This window comes from Oncorhynchus clarkii, chromosome 23 (assembly GCF_045791955.1).
Source record: "Oncorhynchus clarkii lewisi isolate Uvic-CL-2024 chromosome 23, UVic_Ocla_1.0, whole genome shotgun sequence".
NCBI classification, from domain to species: Eukaryota; Metazoa; Chordata; class Actinopteri; order Salmoniformes; family Salmonidae; genus Oncorhynchus; species Oncorhynchus clarkii.
Genome location: NC_092169.1, coordinates 15,333,083 through 15,348,011, shown reverse-complemented (window position 1 = coordinate 15,348,011; position 14,929 = coordinate 15,333,083). Strand labels below are relative to the sequence as shown.

At 42.2% G+C, this 14,929-nt stretch overlaps 1 protein-coding gene across 1 annotated transcript in view; it reads right to left on the bottom strand.

The window, feature by feature from the left end:
- Positions 1 to 11,565, bottom strand: part of LOC139381623 (protein FAM53B-like) — a 38,570-nt gene extending 27,005 nt beyond the window's left edge. Inside the window, exon 1 of the mRNA XM_071125287.1 lies at positions 11,179 to 11,565. The gene's annotated coding sequence lies outside the window, so the exon portion shown is untranslated. The remainder of the gene's footprint in view (positions 1 to 11,178) is intronic.
- Positions 11,566 to 14,929: the final 3,364 nt, after the last annotated feature.

Genomic DNA, 14,929 nt, shown 5'->3' with positions numbered 1-14,929 from the left:
AGAAGATAGCCCTATTTGGTAAAAGTCCATATTATGGCAAGAACAGCTCAAATAAGTAGAGAAAAATGACAGTTCATCACTACTTTAACACATGAAGTTCAGTCAATCCAGAACATTTAAAGAACTTTGAAAGTTTCTTCAAGTGCAGTCGCAAAAACCATAAAGCGCTATGATGAAACTGGTTCTCATGAGGACCGCCACAGGAAAAGAAGACTCAGGGTTACCTCTTCTTCAGAGGATAAGTTCATTAGAGTTAGCAGCCTCAGAAATTGCAGCCCAAATAAATGCTACAGAGTTCAAGTAACAGACACATCTCAACATCAACTGTTCAGAGGAGGCTGAGTGAATCAGGCCTTCATGGTTGAATTTCGGCAAAGAATCCAGTACTAAAAGGACACCAATAATAAAAAGAGACTGGTGGAAATCTGTCCTTTGGTCTGATTTGAAATTTTTGGTTCCACCTTTGGAACTTCCATCTTTGTGAGACGCAGAGTAGGTGAACGGGTGATCTCTGCATGTGTGGTTCCCACCGTGAAGCATGGAGGAGGAGGTGTGATGGTGCTTGCTGGTGACACTGTCTGTGATTTATTTAGAATTCAAGGCACACTTAACCAGCATGGTTACCAAGGCAATTACCTGACCTCAACCCAATTGAGATGGTATGGGATGAGTTGAACCGCAGAGTGAAGGAAAAGCAACCAACAAGTGCTTTTCCTTCAAGACTGTTGGAAAAGCATTCCAGGTGAAGCTGGTTGAGAGAATGCCAAGAGTGTGCAAAGCTGTCATCAAGGGAAAGGGTGGCTACTTTGAAGAATCTAAAATCTACTATATATTTTGATGTGTTTAACACTTTTTTGGTTACTACATAATTCCATGTGTGTTATTTCATAGTGTTGATGTCGTCACTATTATTTTACAATGTAGAAAATAGTAAAAAATTAAGAAAAACCCTGGAATGAGTAGGCGTGTCTAAACTTTTGACTGGTACTGTATAACTTTATGAGTTCGATTTCCTGTCTTTGCAATTAAGTTTATTTTGGTTAGCATCCATTAGCATATTTAGCTAGCAGCCTCCGAGGAAATTCAGTATTACTTGTGCAATTTTTTTTAGCATTCTGGTAATAGACGCCCAAATGGGATTTTTGCATTCTTTGGCATCCCTTTGTATACTAAGCCAGTAATACCATAAATCCCGATATGAAAATCTGGATAGTGACCAACCCTAAAAAAATATATTTCGGAGGGGGGTCGGGGGGGGGGGGTTATCAAGTTGGTGGCATGCACAGTGATGTGGGCCGGTGTGTACAAAATGCCAGTGCGGAATTCTTGTCCCAGTCCGTCCCTGGAGAATGCAGTGCAAGAACAACACTGGAAACTTTACACCATGCAGACAGTAGTTCTCTTTCAGCCAAAGTCAATGTATGGGATGTCAACGTACACACTTTTTTGGGACGTGCATTCATTGAAAGTCTAGACAGAAACACCATCATTCATCTCTCTCAGGTTCGGTCCACAAGGAAATATAACTACATTGAACCCTGACTTAATGAACCCAACAGTCCCAACAGTCTTCAGTAGTCTCCTTTCTTTGACCAATCAGTGGTAATGATGAAAATACAAAGAAGACATTTAAAACTAGTGATGAGACACAAACAGAAAGATGTGGCGATGTGCCTCAGGGCTTTAAAAAAATGCTTCCCTTCTGAAAATGCTGTTCAACTGAAACCACATCTTATCATTGACAGGGGACAGGGGGTTGGGGGGGGGTGGTTGCTCTGGTGTATGCCAGAATGGCTCCTTTTTTCTCACCAGCCGGTCTCAGACTCTGTGGGTATTCGAGATGCAACATTTATAAATGCAGCATGTAAATTACATAAACTCAGCAAAAAAAGAAACGTCCCTTTTTCAGGACGTTCTTAAAAATCCAAATAACTTCACAGATCACCTGTGGAACGGTCGTTAAGACACTAACAGCTTACAGACGGTAGGCAATTAAGGTCACAGTTATGAAAACTTAGGACACTAAAGAGGCCTTTCTACTGCCTTAGGCATGCTGCAAGGAGGCATGAGGATCGCAGATGTGGCCAGGGCAATACATTGCAATGTCCTTACGATGAGACGCCCAAGACCGCTGTCCACCCTGTCTCACTGTAGCGCTGATCGTCCTCGCAGTGGCACACCACGTGTAACACCTGCACAGGATCGGTACATCCAAGCATCACAGGTACAGGATGGTAACAACAACTGCCCGAGCTACACCCAGAACGCACAATCCCTCCATCAGTGCTCTGTCTGTCCGCAATAGGCTGAGAGAGGCTGGACTGAGAGCTTGTAGGCCTGTTGTAAGGCAGGTCCTCACAGGCAACAATGTCGCCTATGGGCAGAAACCCACCGTCGCTGGACCAGACAGGACTGGCAAAAAGTGCTCTTCACTGACGAGTAGCGGGTTTTGTCTCACAAGGGGTGATGGTCGGATTCACATTTATCATCGAAGGAATGAGCGTGACACTGAGGCCTGTACACTGGAGCGGGATCGATTTGGAGGTAGAGGGTCCGTCATGGTCTGGGGCGGTGTGTCACAGCATCATCGGACTGAGCTTGTTGTCATTGCAGGAAATCTCAAAGCTGTGCCTTACAGAGAAGGCATCCTCCTCCCTCATGTGGTACCTGCAGGCTCATCTTGACATGACCCTCCAGCATGACAATGCCACCAGCCATACTGCTCGTTCTGGGACCTGTTGGATCGGAGGGTGATGGCTAGGGCCATTCCCCCTAGAAATGTCCGGGAACTTGCAGGTGCCTTGGTGGAAGAGAGGGGTAACATCTCACAGCAAGAACTGGCAAATCTTGTACTGCAGTCCATGAGGAGGAGATGCACTGCAGTACTTAATGCAGCTGGTGGCCACACCAGCTACTGACTGTTACTTTTTATTTTGACCCCCCCTTTGTTCAGGGAGACATTATTCCATTTCTGTTAGTCACATGTCTGTGGAACTTGTTCAGTTTATGTTTCAGTTGTTGAATCTTGTTATCTTCATACAAATATTTACAATTGTTAAGTTTGCTGAAAATAAACGCAAATGACAGTGAGAGGACGTGTGTTTATATACACACAGAAACGCGAGGGGAACCGGTGAACATTACTATTTGTTTGAACTCAGCTCACAGACTTTGACGTGGTGGGCGAAGCAGAGCAGTTATGACTGAAGGTCACACAGATAGAGTTAAAAGGTCGTCGTTAAAATGAAATGTGTGCAAAACAGAGGCACAGACAGGCATGGCTAACAATCCTTTTTTTCCTGGAGGCTTTGCATAATGCCTTAGGCCAAGGAACCACAGAAAGAAAGAGGTGGAGAGAGATAAAATGAGAGAGTGAGAGGGTTACAGAGAGAGGGAGAGAATGGAACAGTGCCTTGCTCACAGGCACGCAGCTGCCCACTCAGAGAATGGAGGGCCTCACACACAAAGGTCTTGCAAATGTGTGCGTCTTAAACACACACAGTGATCCCCTTTAAAAAAACTACTTGGTTTAATTACCTCCATAAATTACTACAGCTATCCCATGTCCAATACAAGTCCCTCTTGTCTGCCTACCGCCTGTCTAGCTATCTGAGACAACCCTGTTCAACTTGACTGTGTTTCACATGCAGATTCCAGCATAGGCCTTTCAGGTTTTACTGTGCTAAAAATAAGTAATTGAATCAAGGAGACCCATTTTTAACACGGCAGTGGATAGTTTGGGAGGTCATGCTTGTCATGCAAATCTACTTTGCAGGGCCATGCACAAGACCTTTCAGGGGGCAGGTGCTCAAGCAAAAAAATGTAAATACATATCTCAAAATTCATACTGACTAATGACAAATTGTAAGCAAGCTAGTTACGGTGCCACCTAAAGACATGATTGACATTAGGAAAAGAGGGTGGGCTATCAACTGATCATTGATGATAGATTTTTTTTATGATTGTGATTTATCTTCAATGTTCTTAAATAATAACTTAATATCTATTTTTATTTGTTTAACCTTTATTTAGCTTGGCAAGTTAAGAACAAATTCTTATATACAATGACGGTCTACTGGGGATCAGGGGGTTAACTGCCTTGTTCAGGGGCAGAACGGTAGATTTTTACCTTGTCAGTTTGGGGATTCGATCCAGCAATCTTTTGGTTACTGGCCCAACACTCTAACCACTAGAAATATTCATATTATTCTATATGGCTGGCTGGCTGCCTAGTGGCTTGTGTGGATATTTTAGGTTATAATGATTAGCTAGAGTCTAGACTACCTGTGTTGCTGTTGTCGACTGAGTTGGGTTGCTGTTGCCGGATGGAGTTGGGTCGGTGCTAGGGTTGTTGATGCAGCCTCTCCTCTCCGTCTTTCTGCCACGCTTGTCAGCCAACCAGACTGAATATTAATGATGTAAATAATATGTTATCAAGTGTTGTGCTGCTGTGAGAGTACTGTTGATATTTAAATTAGGTAGCTAGCTACACACAGTTATCCAGTGACCACATCTCAAGCCTTGCATGTTTGGATACCGGGCGTGCGCAATCTCAGTAGCCTACAGGGCAGACTGGGAAAAAGGTTTGAGCTCTGTACATGACAGACCAACAGGCGCAATCAACGGATGGGGTGGCGAATTTGACGACGTCTTGGAAATGTCACGACGACTTGCAGGCAGGTTCAGAACAGTAACAACAAAATGTTATTATATATACATTGTATATACAGTGGGGCAAAAAAGTATTTAATCAGCCACCAATTGTGCAAGTTCTCCCACTTAAAAAGATGAGAGGCCTGTAATTTTCATCATAAGTACACTTCAACTATGACAGACAAAATGAGAGAATAAAAAATCCAGAAAATCACATTGTAGGATTTTTAATTTATTTATTTGCAAATTATGGTGGAAAATAAGTATTTGGTCACCTACAAACAAGCAAGATTTCTGGCTCTCACAGACCTGTAACTTCTTCTTTAAGAGGCTCCTCTGTCCTCCACTCGTTACCTGTATTAATGGCACTTGTTGGAACTTGTTATAAGTATAAAAGACACCTGTCCACAACCTCAGTCAGTCACACTCCAAACTCCACTATGGCCAAGACCAAAGAGCTGTCAAAGGACACCAGAAACAAAATTGTAGACCTGCACCAGGCTGGGAAGACTGCATCTGCAATAGGTAAGCAGCTTGGTTTGAAGAAATCAACTGTGGGAGCAATTATTAGGAAATGGAAGACATACAAGTCCACTGATAATCTCCCTCGATCTGGGGCTCCACGCAAGATCTCACCCCGTGGGGTCATAATGATCACAAGAACGGTGAGCAAAAATCCCAGAACCACACAGGGGGACCTAGTGAATGACCTGCAGAGAGCTGGGACCAAAGTAACAAAGCCTACCATCAGTAACACACTACGCCGCCAGGGACTCAAGTCCTGCAGTCCCAGACGTGTCCCCCTGCTTAAGCCAGTACATGTCCAGGCCCATCTGAAGTTTGCTAGAGAGCATTTGGATGATCCAGAAGAAGATTGGGAGAATGTCATATGGTCAGATGAAACCAAAGTAGAACTTTTTGGTAAAAACTCAACTCGTCGTGTTTGGAGGACAAAGAATGCTGAGTTGCATCCAAAGAACACCATACCTACTGTGAAGCATGGGGGTGGAAACATCATGCTTTGGGGCTGTTTTTCTGCAAAGGGACCAGGACGACTGATCCGTGTAAAGGAAAGAATGAATGGGGCCATGTATCGTGAGATTTTGAGTGAAAACCTCCTTCCATCAGCAAGGGCATTGAAGATGAAACGTGGCTGGGTCTTTCAGCATGACAATGATGATCCCAAACACGCCCGGGCAATGAAGAAGTGGCTTCGTAAGAAGCATTTCAAGGTCCTGGAGTGGCCTAGCCAGTCTCCAGATCTCAACCCCATAGAAAATCTTTGGAGGGAGTTGAAAGTCTGTGTTGTCCAGCAACAGCCCCAAAACACCACTGCTCTAGAGGAGATCTGCATGGAGGAATGGGCCAAAATACCAGCAACAGTGTGTGAAAACCCTGTGAAGACTTACAGAAAACGTTTGACCTCTGTCATTGCCAACAAAGGGTATATAACAAAGTATTGAGATAAACTTTTGTTATTGACCAAATACTTATTTTCCACCATAATTTGCAAATAAATAGATTTTTTCCCCCTCATTGTCTGTCATAGTTGAAGTGTACCTATGATGAAAATTACAGGCCTCTCTCATCTTTTTAAGTGGGAGAACCTGCACAATTGGTGGCTGACTAAATACTTTTTTGCCCCACTGTATATACCACCACCCAAAAGGGCAAAGGGGCATGTACAGGGCACAGGTTGACTCATCTACACATGTGCATGCTTCATGACAGAAACATAGACAGAGATTCCTTAAATGAGGCCTACTCTGCAAGATTGTAAACAAACCAAGTTGTACTTTACCCTGAAAGTGCATAAAACTAAATTAGACACAGCATAGTTGTCTGGAAAGGTTTGAGGAAGTGTTGTGGAAATTCTTACACAGGTACAGCAGTTGTCTTATGTACGGCTATACAGAGAAGTTATATTTGCATGATTTAGCATAATGAATTCATCATTACCATTTTGTTTAATTCATGTTACCGACCAATACTGGCTCATAACACGTGACAGACCAACACCTCACGAGGCTTCTTCTCTCTAAGCTGAGACTTTCAAACTGAGATATCTTTCGTTCTCAAAACAAAAGTCTGGGCGTACTGCCAAATTGCAGCTACTGATAGTGAGGATTCGATCAGTCAGTCACTTGCATGAGCATAGAAAACGGTTACTAGAAAAGCACATGAATAGAACACAGAAATGTGTTATTAGAAAAGCAGAAACATTATAAATGTCCAGCAAAGAAGATATGATCTTCAATCATTGTGAAACTAAACAATGCTGAGTATCACAGCTTTCTTTGGCTATCACAAGCAAGTCAAAGCTTAGTTATCATAACTGTGTGTACCACCATAGCTAAGAAGTATGAACCAACACATAATAAACTGTTGTCCTGAACAAACAGCCCCTAGACTGTCTCAGACACACACAGGGCTGGTGGCCTACCCATATCAACATCCCCTTTGCATTTAGATACTAGAGCTGGGCATCTGAGTCAATCTAAGCCTGACTTTGCACCTAGTTTGCCAGTTGAACTGAGATTAGTTTTCAAGTGAACAAGTAAATTCCCTCCTGGCTGCACGTAAGAAGGGGAAAGGTCAACTATGAACATGGGGCATTCACTAAAACCAGTATTTTTTTTTGCCAATAACCACCTTAGTAAACCTAGAGAGAGCAGGTGAGGTGAGAACAGATACACAGTTACACTGTAAGCATTCTATGGAATTTCAGGCCATCCTGATACAAAACCAGTCCTGCCTGGAATGTAGTGCCTGATGTCTGCAAATATCAACCATCTCTCCCTCAACATAACCAGAGGGGAAAAAACAAATACTCTTAACAATAACTTCCCTAGTCCCAAAGGAAACGACCCTGACAAACCCATAGTCAAAGTGTACCATTGTCAGTTGTACTTTAATTCAGTGTACCCAAACATTCTGTAGCCCCCCCCCAATTACATTACACACTCCAACCATGATACAAAATAAGACTCCAAAAACAATGCAATCTAACAATACAGCAACACTTTGATTGTTTTGTTTAGAAAGTAGAGGAGAAGTTTGATTGTCTGAACTCATGAAATTGAATGAGCACACCATTCAGACCAACTTTGTTCAAGTTGCATTTGAAGAGTTTTCTGAAAAGTCTAGGGGTTGCATTCCATTCAGCAACAAAAACAAAGAACAAAGTGACTCATATCAAGATATACCCGCTGCACCCATCCTCTGCTAAACCACAAACGAGAAGACTGAAATATACTGTTGAGTGTGGTGTCTTGCCCAGTGTGTGTGTGTGTGTGTGTGTGTGTGATAACTCATGGAACACCACAAACAACTATCAATCTCTTCTCAGATCGCCGTGCGGAGGAGAGTGTCAATAAAATGTTATAATAAAGCCACATTACCCTCGACTTACAGTTCCTGAAAACAGACCAGGGTTACAGGCACAAAGCATGACATGAAAGTGGAAATTAGGTGTGAAATGGAAGCTAAAAGTCTACATTTCTGGGAAATGAAGGCATGAATACATTTTTCAACGATTTTCCATCCTAAAAATGAGGAATAAGCAAAGGCTTTGATTTCTGGTCACACAGATGGAAAAGGGGTCTTAAAAATCTACTAGAAGTCTAAAAGTCTTAAAAGGTATTAGAGATACATCAAAACACAATAATGATGAAGTGAAGACCCCTGCCAACTAAAAGCAACATAGTTTAGCAAAAACTATATGCCTTCTGTAAGTTTAAGAAATACTGCCTAGTGTCTTGTCAGTGTTACCAAAAACCCACATATTTTATCTCACTCATGAAGAGTGGAGGATTATGAAGGTTCACAGAAGTAATAAATAAAGGTAGACCTACCATTTAGTTCGTGTTTTTACTGACAATAATGTTGTTTATGAATTATTAAGTGATTACAACGCATCACAAATTGGTAACAGAGTGACCATAAAATCTGTAACAGAATGACTGCAATTTAATTGGCCACAATGGGAAGTAATTTTAGTCACAAACCAAAGTTGCAGTAGAGCACAGTACAGTATAATGAATTACAGTAGAGTTCAGTAGAGCACCCACACACACGAGTGATGTAATATACTCTAATGGACTGTACTCTACTTTATCTCTTCTCACTTTAAATGCAACTTGGACAAAGTTGGTCTGAATGGTGTGCTCATTCAGTTTCAATACTCTATACTCTACTTTATTTTCTTTACTGTACTCTACTGTGCTCTACTGTACCACCCTCTGCGGGGTCACAAACAAGGGGAAATGGAAAGAGAGCCTGTTATACGACTTCCACTTTTGGACGTTAACAAGACACTCCATCTTAACTCCTCCTCCACATTTGCTGGATTGGCTGTGATGTCCAAACTTGTAAAACAGAGATGTTTTTTATTGGTACAGATTTGGTCCTGTCTGGGCCAACCACATTTGGTCTTGTTTGGGGGGAGGGGCTCATTAGAATTATAGCCAGTGTGTAGCATAATACCCAAACATGTATAGGAGGATATTACATTTTTCTAGCTTTGTGTACTTATTCAGGATACATCACCATGAAGATAATGACATTGATAATTATGCATTTCTGTACATTACAGATCAAGGACCCATGATGTTATTCTGTTACGGTCATTCTGTTGATCCACTTCACTTACTGTAGTTAAATAACCAAAATAGTTTGGTTTCAAACTCAAGGTGTCATATCATAGCTGATATTTCAGATATTTCAGTTTTTGGAAAACGTGGTCACATAGAAAAATGAGGAAGATATTACTGTCATTCTGTTACCAAACTTTGCATCTGCACTGTTCTTCAAGTAAATGTGTTTTTGTAAAATGTTCAGTGGCAATTTTTAAAAGTGGACTTCTGCATATACACTGAGTGTACATAACATTAAGAACACCTTCCTAATATTGAGTTACACCCCTCACACACACACACACACACGTCTTTTGCGCTCAGAAAAGCCTAAATTCCTCGGAGAATGAACTCTACAAGGTGTCGAAAGCATTCCACAGGGATGCTGGCCCATGTTGACTCCAAACCTCACAGCAGTTGTGTCAAGTTGGATGGATATCTTTTGGGGGGGTGGACCATTCTTGATACAAACAGGAAACTGTTGAGTATGAAAAAAACAGCAGTGTTGCAGTTCTTGACACAAACCGGTATACCTGGCACCTACTACCGTACCCTGTTCAAAGGCACTTAAATATTTTGTCTTGCCCATTCACCCTCTGAATGGAGCACACATAATCCATGTCTCAATTGTCTCAAGGCTTAAAAATCATTCTTTAACTTGTCTCCTCCCCTTCATCTACACTGATTGAAGTGGATTTAACAATTTACATCAATAAGGGATAATAGCGTTCACTTGGACCTGGTCAGTCTATGTCATGGAAAGAGCAAGTATTCTTAAAAAAAATAAAATTGAACCTTTATTTAACTAGGCAAATCAGTTAAAGAACAAATTCTTATTTACAATGAAGACCTACCCCTGGCCAAACTCGGACGACGCTGGGCCAATTGTGCGCTGCCCCATCCGACTCCCAATCACGGCCGGATGTGATACAGCCTTGATTCGAACTAGGGCCTGTATTGAGATGCAGTGCCCCAGACCGCTGCACCACTCGGGAATATTCATAATGTTTTGTGTTTTGTACACTCAGTATAGGTGTATGGTTTGTTAAACTGAGCAATCAATGGTGTTTACTTCGCATACATTTTAAAGTGAAAAAGTGAGTCTCAGCATCACTCTGTTACTGTGGAATTGCCCAAACCTCAATGTGCCTGCACAACCATAATAATAGCATATCCAGCTCTACAATTCCCCCTCTGTATATCTGAGGGTATGCAAGCATGGTGAGAGGTAGCCTAGTGAGGGTGCCTAGGCTAGGTGAGAGGAGGGGGAGAGAAAAAAGTAGTACTCCACAAGAGTGAGTACGGGTTGGAAAGGGCGAGGGGGTTGAGTTGAGTCAAGTACAGACAACCGAACCGCGTTACAGAGCTGGAGCCTTGAATACAGTAAGGCTTTTGTCCCAGTGGCCCAACCACTGCGCACAAAGCAAATGATCTATCAATCAACTCCTCTCTATTTTCCTATACGACTACGCGTTGTTCTACTACTGTGGAGTCATGCGCATCAGGCAGCTAGAAAGCAAGCAAGTTAATTTGCACAGAATCGCAACACGGTATTTGCCTTGTTCCTCAATGACATTGTGCAGTTGCCCATTTTAATATAAATCGAACACGATAATCATACTTCCCCAAACACTTGCTATTATGAAAGCATGGATAACAAGCAGGCAACACTTCCAAGTTTCTAGACAATATTTGACTTTCTCTAGCCATAGGTTAGCCTAAGAACAATATTGTATGCTTCTTTGAACTTATTGCATGTTAGTTAGCAACGGAAAACATCTCAAGCAAACTTCAGCAATCAATAAACAATTTTGGCCAACAAAGACACTCAAAAGAGGATGAACATACAATGTCATAAGTAAAGATGATACCGGGATTAATGCCTTACTACCTGGCCAGCTGAGAGTCTGTCGAGGTTAAGTCATCTTCGATTTCCGCAACAAAGGACCTGCAAAGTATGTGGGTCCTCATGCGCACTGCTGCCGCCACAGTGGGACTGAGCAACTGCATGAAACTCCGTATTCTCTAGCTAGAAGGTTGTAACGAAATCCTCGTTCAGCGAAACCATTTCTCACGCGCGGGGGGGAACAATTATTGGTTCCAATTCAGCTTAACCATGCTTATATTGAGAATATTTAATATATTCGGTATGTTGTGTTTTTTTGCCATTCATTACACATTGTTTTACTTCTAGTTCAATAGAAACTACAAAATTTTACTCTCCCCCTCCGTATTGGTATCGTCTACTCGTGTGTCCTTTTCCCCCACAAACTATTCTGAATTTACAACTCCGTAGTAACACTGTTAACAGTAACTAGTTCACTTGGCTTCATGCCCATAGGGGGCAAAGGTGCACTTGCCCCCTCAGATTTGTCATGTAAAAAAAACAAACACGTAATGTAGTTGTTGTTTCTCTATAATACTACAAGCCACCTAGCAATTTTATGATGTTGGCTTTAGCTAGCCCAGATAGTTGAGGTTGGGAGATTGGGAACCTAACTACCAAGAAGCCATATCAATTAAGTTAGAGTAGCTTTCTTGTCTATCTTAGCTGGCATGCCTGATGGAAAGGTTTAGAATATAAATAACTAAATGTACTTAAAGACATATTCCTTTCAATCTTTTACCCTGTCTTTAGCAGAGATGCAGAGAATAATATTTACACTGAACAAAATATAAATGCAACATACAACAGTTTCTAAGATTTTACAGAGTTACAGTTTATATAAGGACATCAGTCAATTAAATAAATGCATTAGGCCCTAATTTATGTATTTCACCTGACTGGGAATACATGGTGCTGAAATAGTGGATTCAGCACCTGTTTTCTTTGCGACTTGTAACTCTGGTTTTAAATTAATAGTTGTTTAGTAGTCCGAAAATGTCGGAAACATTAACTTGCTTGACCATGCTTTAGGTCATGTAACTGTTTGTGACATGCAATATGTTTTGTGGACTTCACCGGACAGATGTTGCTCTCTGGTTTTGTGATGAAACAGTTGTGGTTGAATTTATTCTGAAACTTCTTGGCCTTGGCCTATGTATCATGGTGTCAAGGCATATGAACTAACAGGTTATAGAGAGAACAACACAATTATCACAACGCATAGCTTGTAAAATTTTATTTTTTTCCTGGCTTGCCTTCCCCGGCGATTTTACCCATGCACCGCTAATGACAGGCTGATTCAGGGGCATCATGCACCGCAAAAATCTCAGAGGGCACAAAGTACACAAGGATGGCTGGGGGTGGTCCGGAGGGGAGTTAGGCTCACTGTCTGTAATTTGGAGAATTTTGCAGTTTTCAAACACCTGAAATAGCTTTTTTCATTATGCTTAATTCTATGTAAAAATATATATATTTTTTTCTGTATATCCAAGCATACCTCTTCAGCTGTCTGTATCCTCCTGAATGGTGCTTATTTTTTAAAGTAACTATACTGAACAAAAATATAAACACAACATGAAAAGTGTTGGTCATATATTTCATTAGCTAAAATGAATAATCCCAGAATTGTTCCATACGCACATAAAAGTTTATATCTCTAAAATGTTTGAAATTTGTTTACATACCTGTTCATGAGCATTTCTCCTTTGCCAAGATAATCCATTCACCTGACCATTGTGGCATATCAAGAAGCTGATTAAACAGCATGAGCATTACACAGGTGCACCTTGTGCTGGGGACAATAAAAGGCCACTCTAAAATGTGCAGTTTTGTCACACAACACAATGCCACAGATGTCCACTAGAGCTGTTGTCAGCTAATGTAATGTTCATTTATATACCATAAGCCGCCTCCAAATAAGTTTTGGAGAATTTGGCAGTAGGTCCAACCGGCCTCACAAGCGCAGATCATGTGTAACCATGCGAACCCAGGACCTCAACATCCGGCTTCTTCACCTGCAGGATGGTCTGAGACGAGCCATTCAGACAGCTGATAAAACTGTGGGTTTGCACAACCAAAGAATTTCTACACAAACTGTCAGAAACCGTCTCAGGGAAGCTCATCTGCTTGCTCGTCATCATCATCACCCTTGACCTGACTTCATTCTGGAGTCGTAACCGACTTCAGTAAACAAATGCTCACCTTTAACGGCCACTGGCACGATGTAGAAGTGTGCTCTTCACGGATGAATTACGGTTTCAACTGTACCGGGCAGATGGCAGACAGCGTGTATGGTGTCCCGTGGGTGAGCATTTTGAAGATGTCAACAGGTGAACAGAATAAAAATAAATATATTTCACCTTTATTTAACCAGGTAGGCTAGTTGAGAACAAGTTCTCATTTGCAACTGCGACCTGGCCAAGATAAAGCATAGCAGTGTGAACAGACAACACAGAGTTACACATGGAGTAAACAATTAACAAGTCAGTAACACAGTAGAAAAAAAGGGGAGTCTATATACATTGTGTGCAAAAGGCATGAGGAGGTAGGCGAATAATTACAATTTTGCAGATTAACAACACTGGAGTGATAAATGATCAGATGGTCATGTACAGGTAGAGATATGTGTGCAAAAGAGCAGAAAAGTAAATAAATAAAAACAGTATGGGGATGTGGTAGGTAAAAATGGGTGGGCTGTTTACCGATAGACTATGTACAGCTGCAGCGCTCGGTTAGCTGCTCAGATAGCAGCTCAGATAGCAGATGTTTGAAGTTGGTGAGGGAGATAAAAGTCTCCAACTTCAGCGATTTTTGCAATTCGTTCCAGTCACAGGCAGCAGAGAACTGGAACGAAAGGCGGCCAAATTAGGTGTTGGCTTTAGGGATGATCAGTGAGATACACCTGCTGGAGCGCGTGCTACGGGTGGGTGTTGCCACCGTGACCAGTGAACTGAGATAGGGCGGAGCTTTACCTAGCATGGACTTGTAGATGACCTGGAGCCAGTGGGTCTGGCGACGAATATGTAGCGAGGGCCAGCCGACTAGAGCATACAGGTCGCAGTGGTGGGTGGTATAAGGAGCTTTAGTAACAAAACGGATAGCACTGTGATGAACTGCATCCAGTTTGCCGAGTAGAGTATTGGAAGCAATTTTGTAGATGACATCGCCGAAGTCGAGGATCGGTAGGATAGTCAGTTTTACTAGGGTAAGTTTGGCGGCGTGAGTGAAGGAGGCTTTGTTGCGGAATAGAAAGCCGACTCTTGATTTGATTTTCGATTGGAGATGTTTGATATGAGTCTGGAAGGAGAGTTTGCAGTCTAGCCAGACACCTAGGTACTTATAGATGTCCACATATTCAAGGTCGGAACCATCCAGGGTGGTGATGCTGGTCAGGCGTGCGGGTGCAGGCAGCGAACGGTTGGTTTTAATAGCGTTTAAGAGCAGTTGGAGGCCACGGAAGGAGTGTTGTATGGCATTGAAGCTCGTTTGGAGGTTAGATAGAACAGTGTCCAAGGACGGGCCGGAAGTATATAGAATGGTGTCGTCTGAGTAGAGGTGGATCAGGGAATCGCCAGCAGCAAGAGCAACATCGTTGATATATACAGAGAAAAGAGTCGGCCCGAGGATTGAACCCTGTGGCACCTCCATAGAGACTGCCAGAGGACCGGACAGCATGCCCTCTGATTTGACACACTGAACTCTGTCTGCAAAGTAATTGGTGAACCAGGCAAGGCAGTCATCCGAAAAACCGAGGCTA